The sequence below is a fragment of the Podarcis erhardii genome, assembly GCF_964252035.2.
Source record: "Podarcis erhardii genome assembly, chromosome: 16".
NCBI classification, from domain to species: Eukaryota; Metazoa; Chordata; class Lepidosauria; order Squamata; family Lacertidae; genus Podarcis; species Podarcis erhardii.
In genome coordinates, this window is record NC_138514.1 from 19,132,234 (window position 1) to 19,138,233 (window position 6,000).

The window sequence follows — 6,000 nt, forward strand, 5'->3', positions numbered from 1 at the left end:
TAATCCTTCTGTCATCTCATTCTACTCAAGGCGTGTCTAGACAGCGTAGGGTGGAGTGGGGGAAAGTGAGCAGTGGTGACGGAGTGCTGGAATCAGCGCATCTTAGGCTGTGGAAGCAATCGCATCCTCTTTGTTTCCCCCACAAGCACTTCCGCAGATGTTCCATTCGCCATGGCTATTAACCCAAATGAAAGTTACCTGATGCTATGGCTGTATGGCTCTGTCCATTTCTACTTCCTTCAGGGTCTCATTTTCCCAATGGTTAAGTTCATTTCTCCACATTTCCACTTCAGTCTGTAGCTTCTTCTTTTTTCAAGTTCTTGTGAAAACTCAGTGCATTTCAGTGCAAATTTTTCCTAATATGTGCAGGTCTGTATGCAATTTTGTCAAATAGATGCATTTTTGGCCACTTGATTTCCCCTCATATAATGCATTTCTGTATGTTATTTTCACTGATATTTCCATTTTTATTCACACTTTACCCTCCATATAATGGTATCACATAGGCGCTTTCCATGTACTCCTTTCATTACCTGTTAAAAACATTTTTGTTTAGACAAGCCTATCCAAATATGTAAAATGTTGATGTGTGCTTTAATCTATTTTTAGGGTTTTGCTGGTTTAAAAGTTTTTGAGTATTTTAAATAGTTGCTTTTAACTGTTTTTACTGATAATTTTATTGTTTTGTTCTCTTTGTAAACTGCTGTGAGGTTGTTTCTTTTCATAAACAAGCAGTGTATACATTTTATGAAAGAAATAAAATAAAAAGTATATGCACTTTTGTAAACATTGCTTGGATGGTGAACTGCACTGGATAATTCAGAAAAGTATAAATTTCAATGGATGGCTGTGTTTTTGACTGTGTGCTGCTTTGGAAAATACAGGTAAGGTAGGCTCACCTTTAAATACCAACTGAATTCAATTTATCCCCCATCTCTACCAGATGCAGCAGGAAATTTGGTCACCCAACATATCAGGTCACCCAACATATGTATGTAGGTCACCCAATGTAGGTCACCCAACATATCAGCGCCTTCTTTCTAGTATATCTAACCTGAGTCAATCTCTTTCAAGCTGCATGAGAGTGCAGGGCACTGAACTTCTCCCTATTCTGTCCCAGCCAGATTTTTCCTTAAAGCAAAACTCCCAAGTGAATTTTGTGTAGATGCCAGCTTGGGCAGATTATCTGAGGAAAGCCAAGGGAAGTCAAACAGGCTTCAGTAAGACTAGTCAAATTTATTAGGAGGGTTTTGTTCAACCATATTTTAATCCAATTATCAGAAGACAGTGGCAATCTGCTTCGTGAACTACATGAAATTGTCTCTACAATACTTTGGAAGCTCTCCTATGTTGCATTCTATGGGCGATCCTATAGAATCACTTATGTTCTCCCTGTATTGGAGCACCATCTACTCACTATATGGAAGTGAAAGAAAGTTATTCTTGAACCCATCCTTGCTGGTTTCAGATAGACAAGATGGAAAAGACACTGCCCTCAAGCAAAATAGCAAGGGCAGCTCTAAATCCTACACCACAAGAAGCGTCTTGTTAATGAGGCTCGGTGTCCCTTCAGAATTGTAGGATGGTAATTTAATGAACCTTAAGGTAAAGGTAAAGGGACCCCTGACCATTAGGTCCAGTCGTGACCGACTCTGGGGTTGCAGCACTCATCTTGCTTTATTGGCCGAGGGAGCCAGCGTACAGCGTACAGGTCATGTGGCCAGCATGACTAAGTTGCTTCTGGTGAACCAGAGCAGCACACAGAAACACTGTTTACCTTCCCGCTGGAGCAGTACCTATTTATCTACTTGCACTTTGACGTGCTTTCGAACTGCTAGGTTGGCAGGAGCAGGGACCAAGAAACAGGAGCTCACCCCGTTGTGGGGATTTGAACCGCTGACCTTCTGATCGGCAAGTCCTAGGCTCTGTGGTTTAACCCACAGCACCACCCGCGTCCCTAACCTTTACAGGATAACAAATGCAAGGGACGAGGACAGAGCACTATGAAACTATAGAGCAAACTATTTTGCCCTGTCTATATTGTGTTCCCTCTCTGCAAATGCCAGTTTTCAATTAGGTGATGGAAATCTGAGGTTGGGTGGGTATCATTCAAGTCGTGTCTTTGCTGGATAGCTATCACTGCTGGAAGCAAACCATGGAACCAGTCTTGCCATCTTAGTTTCCAAAGGCAACTCCTTCCATCATCATCCAAACTTCACTTCCCATGCTACCTCTTCCTACTCTTCCTCTGAGATTTGTATTTTCTGCCCTATTGGCCATTCCTTCCCTACCCATCAAATGTTATGTCTAGAGACCAATCTGCATATGCAGGAAAACACAGAGACAATTCCCGTTTGGAACAAGCCAAATTCATATCGCAGTGTGGTGACTGCAGCATGTCACATCTGAATGCTTTTTTGAATACTATTTCATGTTAATGTATGTATAAGAAATATTTGCATGCTGCCAACTCATGCAAAATATTGAGGCAGTGTACAGCAATATACATACAAGTTCAATAAACACAGAACACCATGAAAACAATGCAAAATAATAATGGACATGACTGGTAAATCCAGGAGGTTTAAATGGCTGCATAGACCCATCAACATAAAAAAGGGTCTTGGAGGAAGTCGATAGCAAGGCTGCCTGCCAAATCTCTGCTGGAAGAGGGATCCACGACATGCAACCAGAGATACTAAATGCCTGATTTCTAGAGAAATCAGAGACTTCAGGGAAATGATATATAATGAATTGAAAAAGAGTATGTTGAAAATAACTTCTCCTAAGAAACCGGAAGCTTTTCTTTTAGGTATTACAGGACTAGAGATCCCGAAGGACCAGATGAAACTATTTATGTACATGTCCACGGCTGTACGGACTCTCTTAGTCCAGAAATGGAAAGATGGTACAACTCCGACCAAAGAAGAGTGGCAGATGAAATTGATGAACTATGCCGGGATGGCAAATCTTACAGGAAGAATTAGAAGAGGAACCAGGAGGAGGAGGTCTTTAATAAATAATGGGGAAAGTTTATAATTTATTTTGGGGGGAAAACTATTGTAAACAATTGCACACACTGGTAGGATTGACAGAAAACTTGTAGCAAAAATTTGAACTATGGAATGATAAAGGATTTATAAGAATAGAGTTATGAAAGAGATGCAGAGGGGGAAATCATTACAGTGGTACCTCGGGTTACATACGCTTCAGTTTACATATGCTTCAGGTTACAGACTCCACTAACCCAGAAATAGTACCTCGGGTTAAGAACTTTGCTTCAGGATGAGAACAGAAATCATGCTCCAGCAGCGTGGCAGCAGCAGGAGGCCCCATTAGCTAAAGTAGTGCTTCAAGTTCAGAACGGACCTCCGGAATGAATTAAGTACTTAACCCGAGGTACCACTGTATATTAAGATCCACAATGGGGGGGGGAGTCAAAGGGGAATTACATGTTTGCGTTTTTAATTCGCTTGTTTATGTAAAATAGAAAATGTAAAAATAAAATTAAAAGAATAAAAATAAATGCCTGTGTTCTAGCTGAGGCTAGTTGGGCCTCTGTAACATGGGGGACAACTAGAAGGGCTCCTCTGGGGTTTCTTGGTAATATGGTTTGGGAAATAAGGTGGTCCTTAAGTATTCAGGGCCCAAGTTCTTCAGGTTTGTATATTAACACAGGCAGCAGCCAAGGCATATGTTTTTAGCAGAGGCGGAACATGCTGGCAACTGCCAGCTGCCACCAATACTCTAGCCTCTGGATTCTTCACCAGCTGCAGTTTCTGGACCAGGCCCAAGGACGGCCCACACAGATTGTGTTGCACAGCTCATTCTAGTAAAAACAACCCAGTGCATTAACAAATAATGGTTTATTTGTTTTTTGTTAACCTAGTCCTCTTGCCTGTGCAATAGCTTTCAGTGTCAAGTAGGAAGCGCCTTGTATTCCTTGATTTTCTTATGAATCTTTGCTTCCCAGATGAGTTCACCACCACTTAAGATTTTCTGAGGAGGTTCTGCTCCTTATTCCACCATAGTGGGAGGATATACCAGGCTCCACAGGGAACAGGGCCTCCTCAGTGGTCAAAAGTAAGCATTTTATGTCAAAATACATTTGAAATCTCTCTCTTTGGGGTGGGGGAGACTACACTGCAACATTCAGGGAAGACCACCATCCAATGGATAGCTGTGATCTCACTTGTACATTGGTCTCAGATGTGTGGCTCAGGTATGTTGGGGTCAGAATTTGCAAAGATAAATAGCCTCACAGGTCCCTTGTAAAAACCTTCCTATCTCAGAAGGCTTTTAATAACTTGTTGCTATCTGCTATCTACTATTTCTCTACCAATGCAGTCTGGGTTTTGGCACACCATGAAAACATTTTTATTTCAGCAAGCATTTCCATAATCTTATCTGGTCACTTTAATATTCTACTGCAGAAGTGGGGAACCGCAGGGCCAGGGACCGAACATGGGTCTCCCACACCTCTCTGTCTAGCCCAGTGGCGTAGCGTGGGTTGTCAGCACCCGGGGCAAGGCAAGTAATTTGCGCCCCCTAACCCATGGATTTGCGCCCCCTAACCCGTGGATTTGCCCTAACCCCAGATGTTGCGCCCGGTGCGGCCGGCCCCCCCTGCACCCCCCACGCTACGCCACTGGTCTAGCCTTCAGGACTCTGTCTCACAGGCCCTACCTTGCCCTTTCCCTGAGTGTTCTTGCCCAGCTGGACTTTGTCCTTGAACTCTGATCATGCCTCTCGCCATTTATGTATTCTGCATACATTTTATTTTCTTGGAAACCACTTAAGGAGCTATGATTATAGGTGATTCATGAATATTCCAAAGAAACAAATACAACTCGTGCCGTTTTATTGCTTGTTTATTGTTTTGCCCTTAGTGCTGTTGCTTGATATTGTTTCCACTTTACGCGTTGCTCCAAATGTTTTTGCATGAATAGGAGTACGAAGGAAAAACCCATCGAGTCAAGCATGGTGGCTCCTCTACCCCCTCTTGGAAGAAAGAAGGCGCTTGGAATATTAAAGTCTGAAATTCCTTCTCTGACCTACCAGGGCTACAGGCTTTGCCAGATAGCTCCCCACAGACACGTTCTGCCAGTTCCACTTTCAATTTGTGTTATCTTTGGCCCTGGCTGCAAATTAGTCTTGTTCACAGCTGACTGTAACTGGAGCTTCACACGGGATTTTTCTGGACTGCAGCAAGTCTTGACGCCGCTTGCAGCAACCAATTTAATCCTCCTTGGCACAGGATTAGCAGATCCACAGAGTTTGCAAATGAACAATTTTATTTTTTTTCTTACTGGGACAGAGGGTGGAAGAGATCCATTGAAACCCTACACTGGGTGATCATTGGCACTGTCATCAGGCTGGTTTCAGACCATCCATGCACAGAGAACATAACCCAGGATTATCTACTGTGACTGGCAGGAACACCCCAGGGTCACATGCTGAGATCTTTCCCATTACCTGCTTTGTCAGGTATGGGGAGGCTTTGGCCCTCCAGATGTTGCTGAACCACAACTCCCATCATCCCTTGCCATTGTCCATGCTTGCTGAGGCTGATGGGAGTTGTAGTTCAGTGAAGTCTGGAGGGCCAAAGTTCCCACACCTGTGCTACATGATCCTTTGGGATTGCCAGGGATTGAACCTAGGACTGTATGTATGTAACACTTGTGCTCTACAATTGAGCTACAGCTCTTCCCTGAAAATATCTACCTGACATTAACTGTTCAAAATTGCCCTTCACTTCCAATCTGAAGGTGTTAACAGCTTCAGTGGTAGGGGGGAAATGTGGACACCTGTCTTTGCCCCATTCTTTATGTGTCTAACAGCAACTTCCTGCATGGAACCTATTTAGATCAGGGAAAAGTCGCAGGGGTAAGGTTAATTTCTACCTTCTCAGCACCACTTCCCTGTGGCCGCTCTGAAAAAGATGTCAAGAGATCCAGTCATGCATTTCCTACCCACGCCCTGTTTATTTCCATCTACAGA